Below are 24,792 nucleotides of genomic sequence, written 5' to 3' on the forward strand. Positions count from 1 at the left end.
TGAACCGATGCTCTTATGTCCAGGAATAAAAGGAATAACAAGCATAAAGTTAACTGCAAGCCTGCAATGTCATTAAATCATTTTGGAGACTCTAAATTCTCATGCTGTATGCTGATATTTCGACTTTGTGGTTCACAAAATTTCTGTTATCCTCTGTCTCTGAGGAGACTGGGAAAGGCATTGAGGGGTTTAGAATCATTGCTACTTACTTTGAGGTGAGAATGCAGTCATTTTGAAATTGAGGTGAATTGTGCTCAAAGTAAAATTTTAGAAAAATGGAGGAAAGATTCTGGAAAAAGAGAAAAGGCTATAGGATTTCCCACGAGTCTTATCCATGTCAGTTATCAAAATGAGTGAAATTAATTGGCATTAAATTAAATCAAAAGGAGACAGACAATGCTCTAAATATGGTTACTTTTAAATTTAGCCTATACCCAACTAAAACATCAGTTTCAAGGGTGAAACAATAGGTTAGTCATCTAAACATTATGTCAAATATACAAGTACCTCAAAACATCTAGCAGTTTTGGCTGTGTGACTCCATGATTAGACTTTTCAAAACTACAGAAGAAATGAACAAATTCCCATAAACTTGGGAACATAAAATGACATGCAGTTACTATCCTGTGGTCCCTCTGGGTCAGAAGTCCGGCGTTTCCTTGTGGTAGTAGGATTCAAGGAAGCTTGCTTTAAAATGCCAGCTCTGGGAGTTCCCGTTGTGGCCTAGCAGGTTACAAACCCAACTAGTATCCATGAGGGTGCAGGTTCGATCCCTGGCCCAGCTCAGTGGGCTGAGGATCTGGCGTTGCTGTGAGCTGTGGTGTAGGTCACAGACGTGGCTCAGGTCTGGTGTTGCTGTAGCTCTGGTGTGGGCTGATTTGACTCCAGCCTAGGAACTCCCATATGCCACAGGTGCAGCCCTAAAAAGCAAAAAATAAAATAAAATAAATAAAGATTTAAAAAAATAAAATGCGAACCCAGGAGTTTCCTAGTAGCCTAGTGGTTAAGGATTCAACGCTGTCACTGCTGTGGTTCAGGTTCCATCCCTGGCCCAGGAACTTCTGCATGCCAGGGGCATGGCCAAGAAAACAAAATTAAAATAAACTAAAATAATCAAATCAAATCAAATCTGCCAGCCCACAGTGCAGTCTCCATAATCGAGTGGCCCCAAGAGCGGCATTCAACTGCTGCCAAGGATGGATAACTCCCAGGTTATTCAGGAGGCCCCGTGGGGGAGGGTGGATCCCGGGAAATGAGGGGAAGGTGCAGGCCCCACTCCTACTTGCTCAGAACCAGGTCTCCACGATGTGAGAAAACCCGAGTCACCGTGTTGCGTTGTGTGGTTTTTGGCTTTGGAGTTCTGGCCATCATCACAGTTTCGATTAGACTGAGGCAAGAAAGCAAGAAACCTCCTTTTACTCACCGAGACTCACCGATGCATCGCAGCCTTTAGCTTTGGGCTATGGCTGCATTTTAAGCCTCCAACAAACATTGTAAGTCTGCAACAAACATTTTAAGTCCTGTAACACCTGAAATAATTGTAACATCTGAAATAATTCTTCCATTCTTCTAAATAATAAAGTAAAATACCTTAAAGGTAAACCCAGATGGTACAGCTGTTCTCATGTTTGCAATAGTTAACGGTATCTGTTCACTTTCTTCTTAGCAGCCTGCTAAGGTGTAACTACTACACTTTGTAGAATAAGCTCATGCTGCAGAGGTAAAAACTAGAATTACAAGACATTGCTTAATTTTCTCACATTTTAACTATTTCACATGCAACTTTCAGTTAAAATGCAGAAAATTTTTATAGCTTTTTTTTTTTTCTTTCTAACCAACCTAGCCTAACTGGACCTACACATAGTAGATAAATAATAAAGTTAAAGTTAGTAAACAGAGGAGGGGGACTATTAATCATAAATATGATGAAAATAGAACCCCACCACTTAGAAACCAGTGAAAATTTCTTCCTGTATTTGAAAACAATGCCATAATATGGACCTTTAAAGGATTTTTAATTAATATTTATTTTTAGAAATCCAGGGCGATTAAAGTCTTGATTCCCAACCTGAATATTTTCAGTTTCCACATTGAACACTTGAAAACCACTAAACCAAAGTTCACTGAGCTTTTCATGATAACAGGAAATCCTCTCACCACAGCATGTTCAAAATTAGGAAAGCATTCTGATCATTTGATAAAGTACAAGCCAGTTAGACTATGATGCACCTTTTAAGAAATGATATGAAAGAAGGATAACGTGGAATTTCCAGAAGAGCTGCTTTTGTTTGTTTGGGATGTTCACCCAGGAAAGTAAATTGCCAAATAAGGACAGAAGCATAAATTAGGTCAAGAGACAGCTCAGACATCTTTATGGAAGGGGAGAATTGATGGGTCCAGCCTCGGAGCAGGGAGGTGGAGCTAAAGGGCATGAGCTTGTCTTCCATCAAGCAGTCCTTGCAGCCAGTGAACAGCAATGTCTCTAAAAAATGTCACTTTTCAGGATATCCCTTTTTACATGCATTTGCCAAGCAAGGGTGACATGGGAGGACAACCCTTTATCGGAGCGGCCCGTCTGTCAGATGCAGCTAGACTTCCTGGAACCAGAATCTCAAACATGAGTGTGGCTGACCCAACCCCTAAGATTTCCAAGTTGACATTGCCCCGTGGTTAACACTGTGAGGTTTTCTGGGTTTTTTTTTTTTTTTTTATGAGTTCTTAAAAAACAAACCTTATTCTAAATATGGTTACTCTGAGGAAAATGAATCCTTATTGACCCAAGCATATTCTAAACATCTTTATGACACACAGAAACATAAATTCTTAGGTTATCGATTTAGCAGGCAGTTGAAAAAAAATAGGACTCTGGGGGGAAACAGAGCGATCCTCTGATTTGAGTCTTATGAAAAATTCAGTTTTTGTGGACTTGGTGAAGGAGGTGTAGTCGCGTGGCGATCTTTCTGCACTTTTGGTTGATGGTCACGTTAACCATCTCTCAACCCCCAGCCTCCCAAGTCCTCGGAAGCTGATTATAGTCACCTTTTAAATGAAGAATACAAGGAGGGCTGCTGTTCCCTAAACAAGGTACTTAATATAGTGAAAATGATGGTAAATCCTTCCAACAGGCAGCCTAGAGAAGTGGGGATGAGCCAAGACCTGGCAATCCCATTACAGGCATCTGGGTGGGAATATCAACTACTTAAAATCGACAGACAACCTTTCTTTTAAAAAATCTGTAAAATGAACCAAAAAAATAGTAGCCACCAGCTGTGGACATGATCTGAAATAAGGTGTGCAACCTGACTAGCACTTGGGAAGTTCAGTAAGACTAAGTTAAAATTACTGCTGGGAACCAGGTACTATTTTACTAAGCATGTTTTATTTTTGTCTCATTTACATTGTTTTACATTTTTAAATCCTTCCTCCAATAGAGTGTGGAATATGTGCGTGTGTGTGTGTGTATTGATCTGAAGGGGGCAGTGGGGGTGGCAGTGCCTACTCACGACATCAAGGCATGGGCATTATGGTCACAATGGCTTAAATAAATTTTTCTAATGAAATAAAGTTGAATGTATTTAAAGAAAGAAGTCCCAAGAACAACCCATTCATTTCACAGATGAGGGAAACAGACTTTGCAAGGATCCAAGTTAACTTGATAAGGCCATGTGGCTAGGAAGTGGCAGAACCAAAATTTAAACTCCAGTCTGTCTGTCTCCAGAGCCTGTTGTTTCCCACTCAGCAGGGTGAGAGAAGGGCTCGAGTTCTGTTTTTTCATTTCCCTGAAGACCAAAGAATATAGTATTCCCCCCAAAAGAAGGAAAGGACTCCTACACTCCATAGCTCTTCTGATAGATTGTGTTACAGCTAAGTCTGAGGCCTGGATCTACCAAAAAAATTCTCAGCAGCAGGTCCCATTGTGGCTCAGTAGGTTAAGAACCCACCTGGCCTCCATGAGGATGCGGGTTCAATTCCTGACCTCCTTAGAAGGTTAAGGATCTGGCATTGCTGCAAGCTGCAGTATCAGTCGCAGGTGCAGCTTGGATCGGTGTTGCTGTGGCTGCCTTGTAGGCTGGCTGCTGCAGCTGATTCAACCCCTAGCTTGGGAACTTCCATATGCCACAGGTGCTGCTCCTAAAAAAAAAAAAAATTCTGACCAGTAAAATAACTTCCTTTCTAGTCTTTTAAACATCATTTTGCTTTTCCTAGAAAATTTAATTATTCATGAGTTCATTCATTCAATAGTCGTAAACCATCTATCATGCACTCAGTGCTGGGCTGGGCTCCACGTAAATGCAATCTAACAGAAGAGGTTGACTTGGGTATTAAGTAAGGGCATAAATTCCAAGCTGGTGTGATAAGCAGAGAAGCTTCAAAAGAAATGCAATTAAATCAAATTAGGAAGCAGAGTTGCAGTTCAGTTACAAGATGGGTGCTGTCTGACACATTTTTTGGACAAGTTAGGTAGTGGATGAAAAATTCAAGACCCGTGAGGGAAATCATGTTGGAAATTCAAACAAACTTTCTCAGTTAGGACCAGTGTGTTGATATTAGAAATGGGGAAAAAAGTGATGGGTTATTTTAAGAAACATCTCCTTCTTAAAGTCACATACAACATTTGTTTTCTAGTAAATAAACTGATAAGACTAAACGCTAAAAATGTGCATTTCAAAATGGATGTTTCCACGTTGCTCAACCAAATGCCTAAGGATTAATTGTATTTATGGACTCATGGAGTTCCTGTTGCGGCTCAGCAGGTTAGGAACCAGTAGTGTCTGTGAGGAAGCAGGATTGATCCCTGGCCTGGCTCAGTAGGTTAAGAATCTGGCATTGCCAAAAGCTTCAGCATAGATTGCAGATGAGAATTAGATCCAGTGTTGCTGTGGTTGTGGTGTAAGCCTACAGCTGCAGCTCTGATTTAACCCCTAGCCCAGGAATTTCCATATGCAGCAGCAGATGAGGTTATAGAAAGAAAACAAATTTATATTTATGGACTCTCATCCTTCCTATTTGAGAAGAGGGGATTGTACTTCTCTCCGCATATGAAGTACAATGTATGCTAGGTGTTGGACAGTTATCAGTGTGGCATGTCCATTGAATTCTACTGATTTACCCTCTTTTTTTTTTTTTTTTTTTTTTTTTTTTTTGCTTTTTAGGGCCACACCCACAGCATATGGAGGTTCCCAGGCTAGGGGTCAAATTGGAACTACAGCTGCCGGCCTACACCACAGCCACAGCAACAGAGGATCTGAGCCACATCTGCGACCTACACCACAGCTCACGGCAACGCCAGATCCTTAACCCACTAAGTGAGGCCAGGGATCAAACCCGCAACCTCATGTGTCCTAGTTGGATTCATTTCTGCTGCGCCACGACAGGAACTCCTGATTTATCTTCTTTTGTTCCATTTTGATGTAGCACATTTTCCTAATAGATATTACAGTATGACTATTTGTAGACGAATCATCTATCAGTCATAATAACACACTGTAGGGTCGTATAAACATCTGGCTCTCTCCTCTACCCTTTCTGTTCCTAGCAGCTGTGGTTGCTCCAAGCTCTGAGCTCTGGTTGCTCAAGCCAGAACATCTGCAAGTTTTCCATTACATTTTAATGGCTGGCATGACGTAGACCAGGGCCTGCCAGCGGTCTCAAAGCCGAATAAAAAGGAAACTCACATCAAACAGTTTCCTTCTGGCAGTCAGCCTGCCTCCTCGATCTTCCTGCTTTGGGCTTCCTTCTCATGCCCTCACAGAGTAATTTTTAATATTTTATCCAGGGTATATAGTTATCTGCAGCAGGGTTAATACCCAGGGCACTTACTCAGCTGTAAACAAAAGCAGAACGCCAGACTCAAAGGTCATGGAGTCGAAATGTCACTATTAATATCACTTTTTAAAAAGTGCCCCAAGACCATCCAGATGAAGACTCCTTCAATATCTTTTTTTTAATGAGTATGAAAAATCTTTTGTCTAGTACAGAGAATTTCTTTACAGTGTTTACAAGTCTTCAAAAACTAGAGAATCATGTTGTAATTTCAGACTGATTCGTTTCAAACACCTAGTCACTACTAACTTTGGATGGCAATCAAGATGGCCCATTTAGGCAACTGTGAGAGAATCTTAGGCCACTTCTTTACAAATATCCTGTGAAAATAAACCAGAATCCAGGGATTTCCAAGTTGTCTAATTTGCTTAATCAACTTTCTGGCAAGGGTTAAGAAGATGGCCACAGAGAAATAGCTATCAATAAAAAAAAAAAAAAAAAAAAAGATCTTGAAATAATAAAACATGCTGATACACGTAGACATCACAGAATTTGTAATCTAAGATTGATGTGTTTGAGCTTGAGATTCAGAATGGGCAGATACTGAGAAGCAGATGAAAGAAGAATCATTTTAAAAACATTTTCCAGGCTATTTTTGGTCACTAGTTTAAGACACTTGAACTGGCTTCAGTTAAGTACAGAATTATAGCATCTAGAAGTCTCTCATTTATCTCATCAGAAATAGGACTCAGTATCTGAAATTGTATCACTTTTTGTGAGACAACCTACCTTTAAATTCCTCTTCATCATTCTCTATCATTTAAAGGCCCTAGTATAACAATATACATCAGCTATGCAGTTATACTCAATTTTTATATTTATCACTTCAAATAGATCTTTGGCTATAACAAAGATGCACTAGTATCATTTGCATGTAGGGGATACTGAAACCTATTTCTACCTCTTCAGTAATTGGAAATGGTATTTGAGAAACAAACGTTAAAATTAAAATTTAATGAAACCAACCCAAAATATGCAGAGTCCGCTTAGGAAGATAAAATGAATTCCAGGCCAGAAAGATTAGATAGCACATGGGTTGTACGACATTATTAATATGCCTGTAGAGAGAGGGTGTGGACAGAAGGGAATTGCTCAGCTCTGGAAGCAGTGGATCACTAGAGCAAACCATGGCAACATCCATTCAAACAGGGCAAGGTTTTTTTTTTTTTTTTTTTTTTTTTTTTTTTTTTTTTTTTTTAATTTTTAAAATATTTCATATATATCCATGATAGTACCATTGCAACATATAATTGATATCTTACAAACTGACCTATGTCATATTCCTGTTTTCTTTTTTTTTTTTTTTTTTTTTTTTTTTTTTTTTTATTTTTTATTTTTTTTTTTTTTAATTTTATTTTCCCACTGTACAGCAAGGGGGTCAGGTTATCCTTACATGTATACATTACAATTACAGTTTTTCCCCCACCATTTCTTCTGTTGCAACATGAGTATCTAGACATAGTTCTCAATGCTATTTAGCGGGATCTCCTTGTAAATCTATTCTACGTTGTGACTGATAAGCCCAAGCTCCCAATCCCTCCCACTCCCTCCCCCTCCCATCAGGCAACCACAAGTCTCTTCTCCAAGTCCATGATTGATTTTCTTTTCTGAGGAGATGTTCATTTGTGCTGGATATTAGATTCCAGTTATAAGTGATGTCATATGGTATTTGTCTTTGTCTTTCTGGCTCATTTCACTCAGTATGAGATTCTCTAGTTCCATCCATGTTGCTGCAAATGGCATGATGTCATCCTTTTTTATGGCTGAGTAGTATTCCATCGTGTATATATACCACATCTTCCGAATCCAATCCTCTGTCGATGGACATTTGGATTGTTTCCATGTCCTGGCTATTGTGAATAGTGCTGCAATGAACATGCGGGTGCATGTGTCTCTTTTAAGTAGAGCTTTGTCCGGATAGATGCCCAAGAGTGGGATTGCAGGGTCATATGGAAGTTCTATGTATAGATTTCTAAGGTATCTCCAAACTGTTCTCCATAGTGGCTGTACCAGTTTACATTCCCACCAGCAGTGCAGGAGGGTTCCCTTTTCTCCACAGCCCCTCCAGCACTTGTTATTTGTGGATTTATGAATGATGGCCATTCTGACTGGTGTGAGGTGGTATCTCATGGTAGTTTTGATTTGCATTTCTCTTATAATCAGCGATGTTGAGCATTTTTTCATGTGTTTGTTGGCCATCTGTATATCTTCCTTGGAGAAATGTCTATTCAGGTCTTTTGCCCATTTTTCCATTGATTGATTGGTTTTTTTGCTGTTGAGTTGTATAAGTTGCTTGTATATTCTAGAGATTAAGCCCTTGTCAGTTGCATCATTTGAAACTATTTTCTCCCATTCTGTAAGTTGTCTTTTTGTTTTCTTTTGGGTTTCCTTTGCTGTGCAAAAGCTTTTCAGTTTGATGAGGTCCCATGGGTTTATTTTTGCTCTAGTTTCTATTGCTTTGGGAGACTGACCTGAGAAAATATTCATGATGTTGATGTCAGAGAGTGTTTTGCCTATGTTTTCTTCTAGGAGTTTGATGGTGTCCTGTCGTATATTTAAGTCTTTCAGCCATTTGGAGTTTATTTTTGTGCATGGTGTGAGGGTGTGTTCTAGTTTCATTGCTTTGCATGCAGCTGTCCAGGTTTCCCAGCAATGCTTGCTGAATAGACTTTCCTTTTCCCATTTGATGTTCTTGCCTCCCTTGTCAAAGATTAATTGACCATAGGTGTCAGGGTTAATTTCCAGATTCTCTATTCTGTTCCATTGGTCTGTCTGTCTGTTTTGATACCAGTACCACACTGTTTTGATGACTGTGGCTTTGTAGTATTTCTTGAAGTCTGGGAGAGTTATGCCTCCTGCTTGGTTTTTGTTTCTCAGGATTGCTTTGGCGATTCTGGGTCTTTTGTTGTTCCATATAAATGTTTGGATTGTTTGTTCTAGTTCTGTGAAAAATGTCATGGGTAATTTGATAGGGATTGCATTGAATCTGTAGATTGCTTTGGGTAGGATGGCCATTTTCACAATATTGATTTTTCCAATCCAGGAACATGGAATATCTTTCCATTTTTTTACATCTTCTTTGATTTCTTTGATTAAGGTTTTATAGTTCTCGGCATATAGGTCCTTTACCTCTTTGGTTAGGTGTATTCCGAGGTATTTGATTTTGTGAGGTACAATTTTAAAAGGTATCGTATTTTTATATTCCTTTTCTAATGCTTCATTGCTGGTATACAGAAATGCAACTGACTTCTGAATGTTAATCTTATATCCTGCCACTTTGCTGAATTTATTAATCAGTTCAAGGAGTTTTGGGGTTGAGTCCTTAGGGTTTTCTAGGTATAGAATCATGTCATCTGCATACAGTGACAGTTTGATCTCTTCTCTTCCTATATGGATGCCTTTGATTTCTTTTGTTTGTCTAATTGCTGTGGCTAAGACTTCCAAAACTATGTTGAAGAGCAGTGGTGAGAGTGGGCATCCCTGTCTTGTTCCAGATTTGAGTGAGAAGGCTTTCAGTTTTTCCGCATTGAGGATTATATTTGCTGTGGGTTTATCATAAATGGCTTTGATTATATTCAGGAATGTTCCCTCTATACCCACTTTGGCGAGGGTCTTGATCATGAATGGATGTTGAACTTTGTCAAATGCTTTTTCTGCATCTATTGAGATGATCATATGATTTTTGACTTTTTTCTTGTTAATGTGGTGTATGATGTTGATTGATTTGCGTATGTTGAACCATCCTTGTGAACCTGGGATGAACCCAACCTGGTCATGGTGTATAATTTTTTTGATATGTTGTTGGATTCGGTTGGCTAAGATTTTGTTGAGAAGTTTTGCATCTATATTCATCAATGATATTGGGCGATAGTTTTCTTTTTTGGTGGTATCTCTGCCTGGTTTTGGAATGAGGGTGATGGTGGCCTCATAGAATGTCTTTGGGAGTATTCCTTCTTCTTCAACCTTTTGAAAGAGTTTAAGGAGGATGGGCACCAATTCCTCTTTATATGTTTGATAGAATTCACCTGTGAAGCCATCTGGTCCTGGGCTTTTATTTGTAGGGAGTGATTTTATGACCTCTTCAATTTCATTTCTAGTGATTGGTCTGTTCAGTTGGTCTGTTTCTGCTTGATTCAGTTTTGGCAGGCTGTAAGATTCTAGAAAATTGTCCATTTCTTCCAGATTGTCAAACTTATTGCCATATAGTTGTTCATAGTATTCTCTTATGGTTTTTTGAATTTCTGCTGTATCCGTTGTGATTTCTCCTTTTTCATTTATAATTTTGGTGATTTGGGTTCTTTCTCTCCTCTTTTTAGTGAGTCTGGCCAGGGGTTTATCAATTTTGTTCACCTTTTCAAAGAACCAGCTCTTGGTTTTATTAATTTTCTCTATTGTTTTTTGAGTCTCTATTTTATTGATTTCTTCTTTGATCTTTACAATTTCCTTCCTTCTGCTGACTTTAGGACTTCTTTGTTCTTCTTTTTCTAATTCATTTAGGTGGAGGGTTAAGTTGTCAATTTGGGATCTTTCTTCTTTTTTGAGAAAGGCCTGGATTGCTATAAATTTCCCTCTGAGCACTGCTTTCGCAGCATCCCATAGATTTTGAGAGGTTGTGTCTTCATTATCATTTGTTTCAAGATAGTTTTTAATTTCCTTCTTGATTTCCTCATTGACCCATTGGTTTTTTAGTAGCATGTTGTTTAGTCTCCATGGAGTAGGTTTTTTCTCTTTCCTTTTCCCATGGTTGATTTCTAATTTCATGGCATTGTGGTCAGAGAAGATACTTGAGATAATTTCTATGCTCCTAAATTTATTGAGATTCGCTTTATGTCCCAATATGTGGTCGATTCTTGAGAATGTTCCATGAGCATTTGAGAAGAATGTGTATTCTGATTTTTTTGGATGTAGTGTCCTGAAGATATCAATTAAGTCTAACTTTTCTATTGTTTCCTTTAGGATCTCTGTTGCTTTATTGGTTTTCTGTCTAGAGGATCTGTCCATTGATGTGAGGGGGGTATTTAGGTCTCCTACTATGATTGTATTCTCATCAATATCTCCCTTTATGTCTGTTAATATTTGTTGTATGTATCTGGGTGCTCCTATGTTTGGGGCATATATGTTGATGATAGTAACATCCTCTCCTTGGATGGATCCCTTAATCATTAAATAGTGTCCTTCTTTGTCTTTCTTTATGTCTTTTGTTTTAAAGTCTATTTTGTCTGATATGAGCGTTGCAACTCCTGCTTTTCTGTCATGTCTATTGGCATGAAATACTTTTCCCCAGCCTTTCACTTTCAATCTATATGTATCTTTTGTCCTAAGGTGAGTTTCTTGTAGGCAGCATATTGAAGGTTTTTGCCGTTTTATCCACTCAGCCATTCTGTGTCTTTTGATTGGGGCATTCAGTCCATTGACATTTAAGGTGATAATTGATAGATGATTATTTATTGCCATTTGATCCTCGTGTTCCAGTTGATTCTATGGTTCTCCATTCTTCTTTTTTTTTTTTTTTTTTTTTTTTGGTTGGATGGTCTCCTGTTATTATCTGCTTGAGTGTATTTTTTTTTTTTCATTTTTTGCAAATGCAATATTTGGTTTTGGCTTGTGGTTGCCCTGTTTTTTAAGTATGCTAACCCCTTCCCATAATTGTGTGTTTTAGCCTGATGGTCCTGTAAGTTCAAACACTTCATTATTATATTAAAATTAAGAAGAGAGACATACATACAAACAAAAAGGATTATTTACCTCCTAACATCCCTTGCCCACATTTTATGGTTTTGATGACTCTTTTATTTTTTTCTTTTTAATTTTATTTTGTTTGAAGCATGTTCATGATTAAATCTGTATGCTGGCTTATTTGAGTGACTGCTCTCTGATTGTATCTTCCTCAGTCCTAGTTCTTCCTCTTCTTCTTCTTCTTCTTTTTTTTTTTTTCTTTTCTTTTTTCTTCCCTTTCCTTCCTTTCTTTTTGGTTTAGAGAAGCCCTTTCAATATTTCCTTTAACCTGGGTTTTGTGTTGCTGTATTCTTTAAGTTTTTGTTTGTTGGGAAAAATTTTTATTTCCCCTTCTATTTTAAATGATATTCTTGCTGGATAAAGTATTCTAGGTTGCATATTTTTTCCTTTGAGCACTTTAAATATCTCTTGCCATTCCCTCCTGGCCTGTAGTGTTTCTGTAGAGAAATCAGCTGATATTCTTATGGGGGTTCCCTTGTAGGTAACATTCTGTTTTTCTCTTGCTGCCTTTAGGATCCTCTCTTTATCACTAACTTTTGCCATTTTTATTATGATGTGTCTTGGTGTGGGTCTGTTTGGGTTCAGTTTGTTTGGGGCCCTTTGTGCTTCTTGTATCTTGAATCCAGTATCCTTTAGATTTGGGAAGTTTCCAGCGATAATTTCTTCAAATATATTTTCCATTCCTTTATCTTTTTCTACTCCTTCTGGAATTCCTATTATGCGTAGATTGGCCCGTTTTATATTATCCCATAGGTCTCTTATATTGCTTTCCAGTTTTTTGATTCGGTTTTCTGTCTGTTGACCAGATTGAGTGATTTCCATTATTCTATCTTCCATATCACTGATTCGTTCTTCTGCATTATTCATTCTGGTTTTTACTGCCCCTAGTTCAGTTTGCATCTCTGCAAATGAATGTTCTAGTTTTTCTTGGCTCCTCCTTATATTTTCTAGCTCCTTTCTGAGGGTATCTGCATTGCTGTTCATATCTTCTCTTAATTCCTTCAGTATTTTCACTATTTCTCTTTTGAACTCCAGGTCTGTCAGACTGCAGAGATCAGTTTCATTGTTGACTGTTTTAGGTGAGTTCTCCTGTTGGTTTGACTGGGGGTGGTTTCTCAGCTTCTTCATCTTGCTTGTTGTCTTCTTTCTCCTGAGGGAGTTGTACTCTCCGTTATCGGGTAGTGTTTGCCTTGTCACTGCCCTGGAATATTTCCTGAGGGCTGTCGTTGTTGGTCAATCTTTTTTTGAGGCAGTGTGGCTTTTCTGGAGTGTTGATGGGACTAACAGTGTTTCTTTGAAGCAAAGGAGGACTTCCTGAGGGCAGACAGGACTGGGAGGTCCACCCCACGATGGTAGCAGATTTCACTTGGTTCTCAGCACCCCCTGGGGTCTTGGGCGGGTAGCAGGGCCCTTGGAGACTCAAGAGGTTCCTCCCCAGGGCAGCCCGACTCAGAAAGACCGTCTGAGATCTTTTCCCGATTCCGCCAGGCTTGTTGTAGCTTTTCTGGGCTGCAGGGGGTCCTGCCTGGAGCTGGCAGTCCTATGCAGCTGGTCCACTAGGTCTCAGCACCCCTTGGGGTCTTGGGCGGGTAGCAGGGCCTTTGGAGACTCAAGAGGCTCCTCCCCAGGACAGCCCGACTCAGAAAGACCGTCTGAGATCTTTTCCCAAGTCGGCCAGGCTTGTTGCAGCTTTTCTGGGCTGCAGGGGGTCCTGCCTGGAGCTGGCAGTCCTATGCAGCTGGTCCACTAGGTCTCAGCACCCCCTGGGGTCTTGGGCGGGTAGCAGGGCCCTTGGAGGCTCAAGAGGCTCCTCCCCAGGACAGCCCGACTCAGAAAGACCGTCTGAGATCTTTTCCCGATTCGGCCAGGCTTGTTGCAGCTTTTCTGGGCTGCAGGGGGTCCTGCCTGGAGCTGGCAGTCCTATGCAGCTGGTCCACTAGGTCTCAGCACCCCTTGGGGTCTTGGGCGGGTAGCAGGGCCCTTGGAGGCTCAAGAGGCTCCTCCCCAGGGCAGCCCGACTCAGAAAGACCGTCTGAGATCTTTTCCCAAGTCGGCCAGGCTTGTTGCAGCTTTTCTGGGCTGCAGGGGGTCCTGCCTGGAGCTGGCAGTCCTATGCAGCTGGTCCACTAGGTCTCAGCACCCCCTGGGGTCTTGGGCGGGTAGCAGGGCCCTTGGAGGCTCAAGAGGCTCCTCCCCAGGACAGCCCGACTCAGAAAGACCGTCTGAGATCTTTTCCCAAGTCGGCCAGGCTTGTTGCAGCTTTTCTGGGCTGCAGGGGGTCCTGCCTGGAGCTGGCAGTCCTATGCAGCTGGTCCACTAGGTCTCAGCACCCCTTGGGGTCTTGGGCGGGTAGCAGGGCCCTTGGAGGCTCAAGAGGCTCCTCCCCAGGGCAGCCCGACTCAGAAAGACCGTCTGAGATCTTTTCCCAAGTCGGCCAGGCTTGTTGCAGCTTTTCTGGGCTGCAGGGGGTCCTGCCTGGAGCTGGCAGTCCTATGCAGCTGGTCCACTAGGTCTCAGCACCCCCTGGGGTCTTGGGCGGGTAGCAGGGCCCTTGGAGGCTCAAGAGGCTCCTCCCCAGGACAGCCCGACTCAGAAAGACCGTCTGAGATCTTTTCCCAAGTCGGCCAGGCTTGTTGCAGCTTTTCTGGGCTGCAGGGGGTCCTGCCTGGAGCTGGCAGTCCTATGCAGCTGGTCCACTAGGTCTCAGCACCCCCTGGGGTCTTGGGCGGGTAGCAGGGCCCTTGGAGACTCAAGAGGCTCCTCCCCAGGACAGCCCGACTCAGAAAGACCGTCTGAGATCTTTTCCCGATTCGGCCAGGCTTGTTGCAGCTTTTCTGGGCTGCAGGGGGTCCTGCCTGGAGCTGGCAGTCCTATGCAGCTGGTCCACTAGGTCTCAGCACCCCTTGGGGTCTTGGGCGGGTAGCAGGGCCCTTGGAGACTCAAGAGGCTCCTCCCCAGGACAGCCCGACTCAGAAAGACCGTCTGAGATCTTTTCCCAATTCGGCCAGGCTTGTTGCAGCTTTTCTGGGCTGCAGGGGGTCCTGCCTGGAGCTGGCAGTCCTATGCAGCTGGTCCACTAGGTCTTAGCACCCCCTGGGGTCTTGGGCGTGTAGCAAGGCCCTTGGAGACTCAAGAGGCTCCTCCCCGGGGGAGCCCGTCTCAGAAAAACCGTCGGAGAATTAGGTCGATCTATTCACGGCCTGGCTAGGCTTGTTCTAGCTTTTCTGGGCTGCAGGCCTTTTCTAGGGGGCTGGTGGTGTTTGGTGCTGCTCTGTGGAAGTGTAGCCCCTCCAAAGGGCAAGCAGGCCTGTGCAGGGAGAGCCCCTGCGGTGGTAGGCTTCAGGCAATTGTTGAGGCCAGCCCTCCTGGATGGCAGGCAGCCCCAGGTTCGGCGAGAGCATAGGGGGTGGCGGGGGTGGGGGGAGGGAATGCACTGGGAAGCACAGCTTTCTGCTAGCTACAGGGCAAGGTTTTAAGCAAAGAAGAGATAGGATTTATTTCAGGAAAAGTGGCATTAAAAAAAAAAAAAAATTGCCTCGGCCTATAACCAGTGAGACTACCCTGAGGTCAGGTATAACCCTACTATGGAGATGGCTGCATCCAAAAGTCTCATTCACTCACTCACTCATTTGGTTATTAAGCAACCTTCTACTGGATGCCAGCAGGATGCTGATGCAAGGCAAGAAGCTGATCATATGATGGTGAGCTAACTAGACAGAGCCCACATTTGTTAAGCTTTCATTCTTTTTTTTTTTTTTCCTTTGCCGTACCCATGGCATGTGGAAGTTCCCAGGCCAGAGATCAAACCCACACCACAGCAGTAACCAGGGCCTCTGCAGTGACAATGCTGGATCCTTAACCCACTGAGCCACCAGGGAACTCCAAGTTTTTGCTCAGATAAGAATGATAAGCAATTGTTGAGTGTTCACAGCTGGAGTATAATGACAGATAGTGATGAGTTCTGTGAAGGACATTTTTAGGAGGTGATGAAATATTAAGAAATGAATTTAGGGGAATCTGGCTCAGCAGGTTAAGAACCCAGCCCGTGTCCATGAGATTGCGGGTTTGATCCCTGGCCTCGCTCAGTGGGTTAAGGATCCAGCATTGCTGCAAGCTGCAGCATAGGTCTCAGCTGCAGCTTTGATTCACCCCCTAGCCTGGGACCTTCCATGTGGCACAGGTGTGGCCCTAAAAAGAAAGAAAAAATAAATAAAAAAAGAAATGCGATGGGATGTAGCCCCAGGCATTCAGTCTCCAGAATACATCTTCGTAAATTACATTCATGTCAGCCAAACAGACCAGCTGAGAGGGCCACTGTTAACTTGCTTTTAGATGGGGCTTTTATTTTCAGATACACTCTTGCCATCAGGCCAGCTCTGACAGAGCTGCCAACCCCTGGTCCTTTACCTTCACCATCCCTTTACATTTTCTTTCCCACAAACAGATCCTGAAAGCCAGAGTCAGATTCTCCTGCTACTGCTACAGCCCTGCCAATTCATGGCCCAGCCTCGTCATTGTTCAGAAAGTCCGTATGAAGGGATCGGGGCCATTGGGCTTTCTTTCGGGGGCTTCTATCCCCCCCTGCTGATTTCAGCACTATAAAGGCTGGGGGGAGGGGGACCCCATTGTCCATGGGAAAGGAGTAAAACAGTGTGTTCCAACAACTGCAACCCAAACACACAGCTTTTCATTCCACATGTGGCATATTGATACTAACAGCATTCTGTGAAAAACTCAAAGGAAATGCAGCCCATGGAGCTTCTAAAAAAAGAATAGTCTTTTCGAGACTCACTGAAGTCTAATGTATGACAAGCTTCATTTCAAACACGCTTTAAAAATGTGATGTAAGCCTGACAAGTTAGACTTTGTAACTTGGCAGAGGCAAAGTTTTTGAAATGTATTTATATATGCGTTGGGTGTAAACGGTTATTGTACTGGAAAACTTCTTGAAAGGGATTTTTATAAGTCTCATCTTGTCTCTCTCAAGTGGCTGTTAAAAATAGAGAGTTTATTGGCAACTATTTTCCCTTGTGTTAGAGGAGGATTAGCTTAATCCTGGTGAAATATCTTAACACTTCACCATATTCAATTTTATACAACTAAACTTTTATTAGGCACAATGCTAAAATAACTGCAGGTATCCTAAGTGATCCAAAAGGTATACATTTGTCAGCTTTGTTTTTACAGACCTGTGAAACTTAAACACTCTTCCCTAAACGAGGTGTTTTTTGCTTTCCTGCCTATGCTTAAATTATTTTAATTCAAGATTAATGTTTACTTCTTTGGGGTTTTTTTCTATAAAATGTTAGCATTTCCTCCAGGTATTTACTTAGCATGATAGAATTAGTCAAGGAGACATTCCAGTTTCCAGGATGCAATCTACAAAACCATTCGAGATCCTTTTTTTAAAAATAAACTTAGTTAGATTTAGGGCGTGTATGTGTACTATCCTGTTTTCCTTTCCAATTATAAAAACTCCACTTATGACCTCTGGCCTCTCACCCCCTCATCCCAAGCTGATGGAAAGCCAAGGGAAATCAGCGAATGTACCCTAACACCCCATCAACACTTTCAGCTTCTTTTTTCTTCTCTGGTGTCTCCTGCATTCATCCTCCTCCTCATTTTAAAATATCCACTGCCCTTCTAGGAACAAAACCTGGTATCAGGAGATAATCTGCCTCTGTCACTGATAGAGCAGTTTGGACATAGCCCTGCTCATTCCCTCTCACCGAGGTATTTGTCTGTTAAAACTTATTTCTACTCTTGAAATAAAAGAATGGGTCCTTGGTAAAGACTTTCAGAGGATTGTAAAGACAGGCACCTTGTGGAGATGTGGTCTGGACTTGGAGCATCCCGGGTCAGGGTCATAGGGAAGGAGAGATGGAGGACATGCACGGGCCCCTTAGTGCCTCCAAGTCACCCATTCTGCTTCTGGCCCATTGGCCAGGGTAATTTATGTGCCTGGAGCCAGTTATGAGGGAAGTCAGGAAATGTGAGCAGCACGTGGCTGTGTGCTCAGCAAAAATGACCTTGGCTTCTTTGGCTCCCTTCTTCCTACACAGAAAGCACACCCAGCATCTCCCCCAAAGGAGATCAGCCCAAATCCTGGCTGGTCCCTGTGCTCAACTCAAATTCCAGACAATGCCCAGGGGTGTCTTCAGCAAGACTGGAGAGGATCTTGATCTGGGCGTGTGTGAACTAAAACAGACACATTGTCCTCACACACGCACCCCCAACCGCCACCATGAAACAATACCAGGATGAGCCCAGTGGGCCCTTCCATTCAGAAAGGGAAGAACGGATCAGAAAGCACCTGGTCAACCTGGTAGGGCCTTTACTCTGAGCTCTGAAGATGCCTCCGCTGGGTCTCTTGTTCCATCCCAAGCTCCATCGGCTGGGCATTCCTCTTAGCCATTTTCTAACCTGTCTACAGAGCAAGGGAGTCTTGGGGGAGGGGTCCTTTTTAAAAACTGTTCAGCTTTCCAGCCCACTTCCAACTTTGGGGATTTTGATGACCCAAGAGGTGCTTTAAATTTCATCAAAGCTGATTTTTTTTTTTTTTCCAGGCTTAGTTTCTTTGGCAGTTCATTTCTCCCCCAGACTAAGTAGGTTTCTTATCTTCTTAGTCTGGACGACTTTGGCCTCTCACACAGGAAAGTCAGGGACCAGGGACTGAATGCATGCTGTTACCTGTAAATTCAATCCTCCCAGCCACCCTGAGATTAACGCATTGCCATTCTGACCAATTTAGAGACGGAGAATGCGGCAGGAGCTTCTCTGCGAGACAGGTGGCCTTCTCAGGACACCTCAGAATATGCACACGTAGGATGCTGACCTTGCCCCTGGGGACCTTTTGTTGGCCACACTGAGGAGCCCATTAGGTTTGACCCAGATAACTAAGGAGACACTAAAACATCAAATTTGGAAACTGAACTCTTTCCCCCAAAATACAAGACTTGTGGCCACTATGTACGTCACATATACAATTTCTCTTTCTTTTACTCCACACACCAGGCTGTTGGTCTGTTGGTTGTGTGTAAGCCAGGCACTGAGAAGTCGTATCTGGCCAGGGAGGTACCTAGCTCTACGGTGTGGGGTTCACCAGGAGAGACTGGGTACCATGTATGTGTTACAACACTTAGAACCTTGCCTTGCACATTAAGCTTGGTAAGTACCTTTTACTTACTAAGATAATGAGTTCACACACACACACACACACACACACACACATACCCCTTACTTCCTGTTTGTCCCCATGGCTTAATCTGTACAGACACAATTGAAGGTGGCAGCGGCTTGCTCTGATTTCTCGCCATGAGCTTTAGACAGCTCACGCTGTGGGGACTGACATTTCCAGGTCACAGTCAAAAGGCACAGCCAAGGCTCTGGTCGTGTCTAATTCTTCGCTGCACATGTGCTACCTGGCCTCCGAGCATAATTTTGTTTTAGAAACGAATTGCATTAAAGACACCTCGCGAGCACTGATTTAAATCCTGCCCTGCCAGCTCTCTTTGGGGGATTCAGTTCCATCGCTGAATTCTCTAAAAGAAACCTCGTCTTGATTCCAGTCAGCTCTAAAGAAATGCAAACCCTTGGAAAGTTCGCCCACCTCCTCCTTAGCCTTTTTAAAAAACGTGGTTGATGGTGAAGATTCAGAACATTTCCAGGTGCAAACTGCCTCTAATCGAGGCCCTGTGCCCACATAAACGGCGGCGGCAGGGCCGGCATTAGGACAAGGCGCCCAGGGACCCGACTGGGACACAGGACTGAAAAGGGTGCCCCCGACTCGTCAGTATCAGGATTAGAAATGTATAAATGCACATACTAAAAAATAAAAAGGGATGCAAAACATGCACGATGGACAAAATAGCACGTTTTGGAATAAAGACACATTGTTTATTCCTTTTACAAACAAATACGTGAAGGGAACAGTCGTTTCCAATCAGCTCTGGGCTTAAGGTCAAAGAGGTCCCGGTGTTCCTAGGAGTGGGATCCTAGAGGGTGACAGATGGCAGTGACACAGAGATGGGGCAGCACAGGGCTTTCTGTGTCGTCACTGCTTTTTAGATTCTAGAGCTGGTATTGCTTTTCTCCTTGGGTCACAGGTGAGCAGGTCTTTTGATAAATGCATATAGGGGCACACCTTTTTCCTTTCTCCCCAGACCCCAGCAGGGCCCAGCCAGCACTGATTCATGGTTCTGGCCCCCTTCCCGTCAGAGCCACTGGTGACCCAGGCACCCCTCTCCCACCTTCAGGCTCTCAAGCTTCAAATCCATCCAGACTCTCCTCCGCTTCTCACCTCCTGCTCCTTTCAATCAAGGTGCAGTGATTCCAGGCTTTGGATGTAGAAGCTCTGAGCAGAGGACTCAAAAGAATCTGGAACTGGGGATCAGAGCTACTCACGGCTGGAGCCCAGATCAAAATTAGTGTGATTTTAGCAAAATGCAGCCTGACTGAATTGCCATTTCTATTTCAGCACATCATGTACTGAACCGCTGCTGGCCACACTGAAGAACTGCCCTCTGGTTGTCACATTGCTCCCCGGGGTGCATTCTTCGTCCCCAAATCTCTGAAGAGCACAGCTCTGTACCCTGAAGGCTGGCAGGACTTACTTAGGAAAACTGTCGCTTTGAGGCCCACACAGCCTAGAAAAACACGAGTAAGTAGGTGTTTGGCTTACTCTACAAAATAAGAAGTACACTTTAATTTTTGTATGTCCATCACTTTTGGACGTTTCCATAGCTGACGATTCCTTTTTAAGAGAATGTGTAAAGTGTATGTTTTTTAATATTGCTTTGGAGTCGTGCTTGCATGCCCAGGAGTCTCACAAATTCTTCCCATTTCCCTTAGGGAGGGTTGGTAAAATAAAGGCAGAGGCTGTGAAATAGGTTTCTAGTGCTCTGCACAGCCCCCGATGAAGAGACATGTTCAAGTTGTTTCACACTTTCTGTTGGATGTCGATTGATAACAGTGACCTATTTTGTCTTAACACCTGTCACCAGAGACAGCTTCAATAGCTGCTTCACCAGTTCAAGTCCCTTTTCCAGAGCATGCTCTTTCTTCAACGAGGAGGCTCTAAGCCACCACGAAGCGCCGTAATTGACCCGGGTCCACACATCACATCTAAATAGACACAGAGTAAATTGCACAGCATTTGGAAAAGCATGTTACTCACTGTTCCTCTTTCAACCATAATGACTGTAATTCAATTAGGCTTATTGCCTGTTATTCAATAGGAGCCTACTGTAAAATTGTGCCTTTTGCAATGCAGAGTTTGGAGTTAAAGAGGCTGCTTTTCGTTTGAAAGCTGTGTGAGCGCTCTTGTGTTGGAACAGGATTTTGTTATATTTAAAAACTTTTTCCACTGTTTACTTTATTACCGGGGTCAGATAAAGGCGCTGGAGTCAAAAGCAGTCTTTGCTCTGGGCTGGGGGAACTAAAGAGAGAGAAACCCCAGTGGAAAGCAACGGTGGATTTGTGTTTCCATAGTGCAGAAATTACAGGAACATTAGCAATGTTGGAAGAAAAAGCAACGGGAAGGGGGGAGTGTCCATATTTTCATTCTTCTTCCTCTTCTTCAAATCCACTGCACATAATCCTGAGATATTTTGGTACCAGAATTTTAAAATAGTCTATGAATCATAAATATTTTCAATCTCAAAATTTTTCACTGAAAAAAAAAAAACTTCCCAGGCTGAGCCTACCAAAAGGAATTTATGAGTAGTTCCCCTTATCTAGCCATGAAGAAAGAAAAAATACAGAGTTGATTTTTAGATTTAAAATCTTTTTTACACGTTCAAAGAATTTTTTTATGTAGCTTTAAAAAATATCAGACCTGAGTAGCTTTGATCCAGACGATGGGCTTCAGTTATCCGCTCTGTGACGAGTTACTAAAATTCTCTGTCTTTCATAACGAAGAGGATTTTTGTCAGCAGTAAATGAGTTAGTATATACGTAAAGTGCTTAGAAGAGTCCCTGGTACATTAAAAAAAAAAAAACCCGAAAAACCCACTGCTTCGCTCTCATTATTGCTGCTATTACTCTTAGGAGTAACATTGAAAGTTTGTCCATTCTGCAAAGTCTCCTTCCGTTCATACCTCCATGGAATTCACGATGATGTTGGATTCTTTTCAGTGAACTTGGTGACCAGATGATACCATTTAACATATGATTCTACAGCAGAACCTCTGACTATGAACATCCTATTGCGAATATCCCATACAGGTAAGTAAACTGCCGCTGCTACTTCTGCCAGCCAGCTGGAGCTCTGAGGATGCTGTTTGCGCTTCTCTAAATTAGACTTATACTCGTTTGCATGCACATGCATTTGCATGCATGCCCCACCCCACACACACACTTGAGGCCCTAACTAGTTTATATAATTTGGGTAAGCAAGGAAGGTGACTTATACAATACCCAGCACCCACTAGAAGCTTGAGAAATGTTTTAAAGTTTTTTTTTTTTTTTTTTTTTTTTTTGGTCAATCCTGAGGTATGTAGAAGTTCCTGGGCAAGGAATCGAGCCCATGCCACAGCAGTGACAACATGGAATCCTTAACCACTAAGCCGCCAGGGAACTCCAGAAGAAATACTCTAGGTTTGACTTGACAGCATTGCTCCATAACTTAATAATGACTCTACTAGTCCATATCAAGGCAGGATCTAGACATTCACACAGAAGACACAAATTTACACGAAATAGTTAGAATATCAAAGAATAGGTGTAATAAGTAGGTGTTTTTCTTCCAAAATTGCTTAGAAAATATTCGTGTCCACTTAGAAAGTGTCCCCCATGTAACAGTTATTCCTGAGCAACGGCAGCCCGAACCTGTCCTTTTGTTCAGATATCCTGATATGCATATGCTATTTGGATTTCTCCAACACTGTGTCCACTTGACTTGGCTCAAGGTCACTTTATTGACCTGTTATTCCAAAATCACCGTGAACTCATAGGGAGTGGAATTTTGCACTGCACCGGAGAGCACAGCCGTAACTTTCCTTTGACATTTGCACTTTGCGTACAAGCATCTTTTGGTTTTATCATCATGGCCAAGATGGGTCACCTTCATGTTGTCGAATTTCTTAGCCTGTCAGACCTCTTGTTAAGGGTGATAATAAATTCAGTTTGTTTGTTGAATTTATAGCATGTCAGTCCATTCGACGTGTTTCCTTTTCCTGCACCACCGTAAATAAACTAACCAGTTTGTTTTTTTTCCCCTACTTTTCCCCATAGAATCAGGCATAAGGGTCAGCTTTGGAAAGACTCGGCTTTGACCTGCTTACGTACCACTCACTCCCTCGGTTCCCCGAAACACCTCTCCCAGAAGCTCCAGATCAGTTGCTGGGTGTTAAATGAGATCCAGAACATCAGGCCCAGAGCACAGTGACTGCCTGAGCAGGACCAAGTGACTGAGAAAAGAAGCAAAGGTAGGTTATGGGTGGTCTGGGGGATGGTGGCAACGGTTGGGAGGCGTAGTGGCAAAGATCAAAGTGGTGACAGGGCTAGGGAAGAAGGCGATGGCAGAACCTGATATGGAAAAATATAGGAAATGTTTTATAGAAAGATGGAAGAGCCCAAATTAAAGGGAAAACAAAATGTAAAACAAAACATTTTAATATGTACAGGTAACTATAAGCTGTGGGTCCTGGATGCATAACCACTTTATAGGGATAAGCCATCCAGACTCACTCGTGACTCTGCTTAGGGACCAGGACACAGGTCTCCCAAGCAGTGTTTTTGATGTCTCCTACTTTTAATGGCAGAGAAAACAAAACAAAACAAACCAAACAAAAAACCCGAGTCTTGATTCAGAGATATAAATGCACGTCAGCCACCTGAAACCAAACCGCATCTTGGAAGTATATTTTATGTCAAAAATTCATTTCAATTTGTATGCTATTCTACAGAATATCTGTGCCCATCTTAAAGATGTTTTTAACCAAAACCTCGAGCAAATTGAATGTTCCAAGAACTATAGCATGTCTATCCCGCAAATTTTGCAAACCCCTTGGCACACTGCCCTCCCCTTCCGGGGCACAGAATCATGGTCTCAGAGCAAAAGGTAAGGAGAGGCTTCCAGTGTGGCTGCAAAGCCGGTGATAAAAGTATTCTGGGAAAAACAAGCCTTTATTTTAGATCATCTGCAGATTCCTTCGAGGCATGTGCTTTTTAAAGGGTGGTTACAGAGTTCTGACTGTGTCCTGGACAGCTTGGGTGACCTCCTCAGAGAATCTAGGGACGCGACTGAAGTTAGGGAAAGGGATGGTGTCTTTGTGAAAATAACTAGTGACCGTGACGCGCTGTCAGCAGGTGCGGTTGAACACGGCACTTTGGACAGTCGTCTTTGTCTGGACTGGTTGCAACAGGGGACCTGCCATGCCCAGCACCCAGGTGGTTAGCATTGGCACAGCTCCTGGCTGTACTTAAGCTCACGCACTTCCTCCCAAATTAGGTTGTTCTTCAGTTAACTGATGGGAAAAAAAAAAAAAAAAAACATTCCTTTTCTGACAGTTGACAGGCTTCTTCTGTACCCCCAAATACCAGCCCAAATGGAGGCCTAATTATTTTCTAAATTATGTTGTGCTGTCACAGAGCCTCCTGGGAATCAGGCCTTCTCCGTGTCTTGACTCCTCCTCTGCCCCAGGCTGAGGGAAGCTCACCAGTTGCCACCAGTCTCATCTTGCTCATCCATCCTTGCACCTGTGGGGGGTCGTGTGTATCTTCCCATCAGTGGGTGGTCCCTCTCAGTCTGCCTTGGATCGGTATAATGGGACACCCTGTGTACCTCCCATGATCTTAAAACGCTCTCTTCCTGGAAAGGGGCTCATCTTCAACCGGCCTTTTGTTCTGCTTTCTGCCAAAAAAGCAGGGAAGAACACCTGTCGTTATTTTTTTCGTTTTCAATATAAAACATTACAAGCAGTTTTGTGCATCGGTCATATGAGCGTCTGCCCCAGCCCTGGATGTAGAATTCATCTTTGAAAATTCTCAGAGCTAAGCAGCACCTCTGGAGGTGTCTGAAGGGCCCTCTGCAAGCCCCACTCCCCACATCCCCACACGCAAGTACACATACCGCCCCTGCACTTGTGTCTTCCCTACTCTGCTCTGATGCTTCAAATTCCTGTAACAGGACACATGTATTTCATTCACAAATAAAGGATCTAAAATCCAAATTCTCCGAGTTCCTTGGTGGCACAGCAGGTTAAGGATCCAAGTTGTCACTGCTGTGGCTCC

At 42.8% G+C, this 24,792-nt stretch overlaps 1 long non-coding RNA gene across 2 annotated transcripts in view; it reads left to right on the plus strand.

Annotated features, from left to right (window-relative positions):
• LOC110255714 (uncharacterized) overlaps positions 1–24,792 on the plus strand; it is a 754,959-nt gene that overhangs the window by 685,641 nt on the left and 44,526 nt on the right. For both annotated transcript variants that reach the window (XR_014818117.1, XR_002336416.2), the window contains 3 exons: positions 20,036–20,218; positions 21,694–21,783; positions 22,792–22,985. This is a non-coding gene — a long non-coding RNA (uncharacterized LOC110255714). The remainder of the gene's footprint in view (positions 1–20,035; positions 20,219–21,693; positions 21,784–22,791; positions 22,986–24,792) is intronic.

The sequence above is a fragment of the Sus scrofa genome, chromosome 10 (genome assembly GCF_054392235.1).
Source record: "Sus scrofa isolate SSC_HxYL_T2T_F1_AM1 chromosome 10, Sscrofa_HxYL_maternal_Yorkshire_Landrace_v2.0, whole genome shotgun sequence".
NCBI classification, from domain to species: Eukaryota; Metazoa; Chordata; class Mammalia; order Artiodactyla; family Suidae; genus Sus; species Sus scrofa.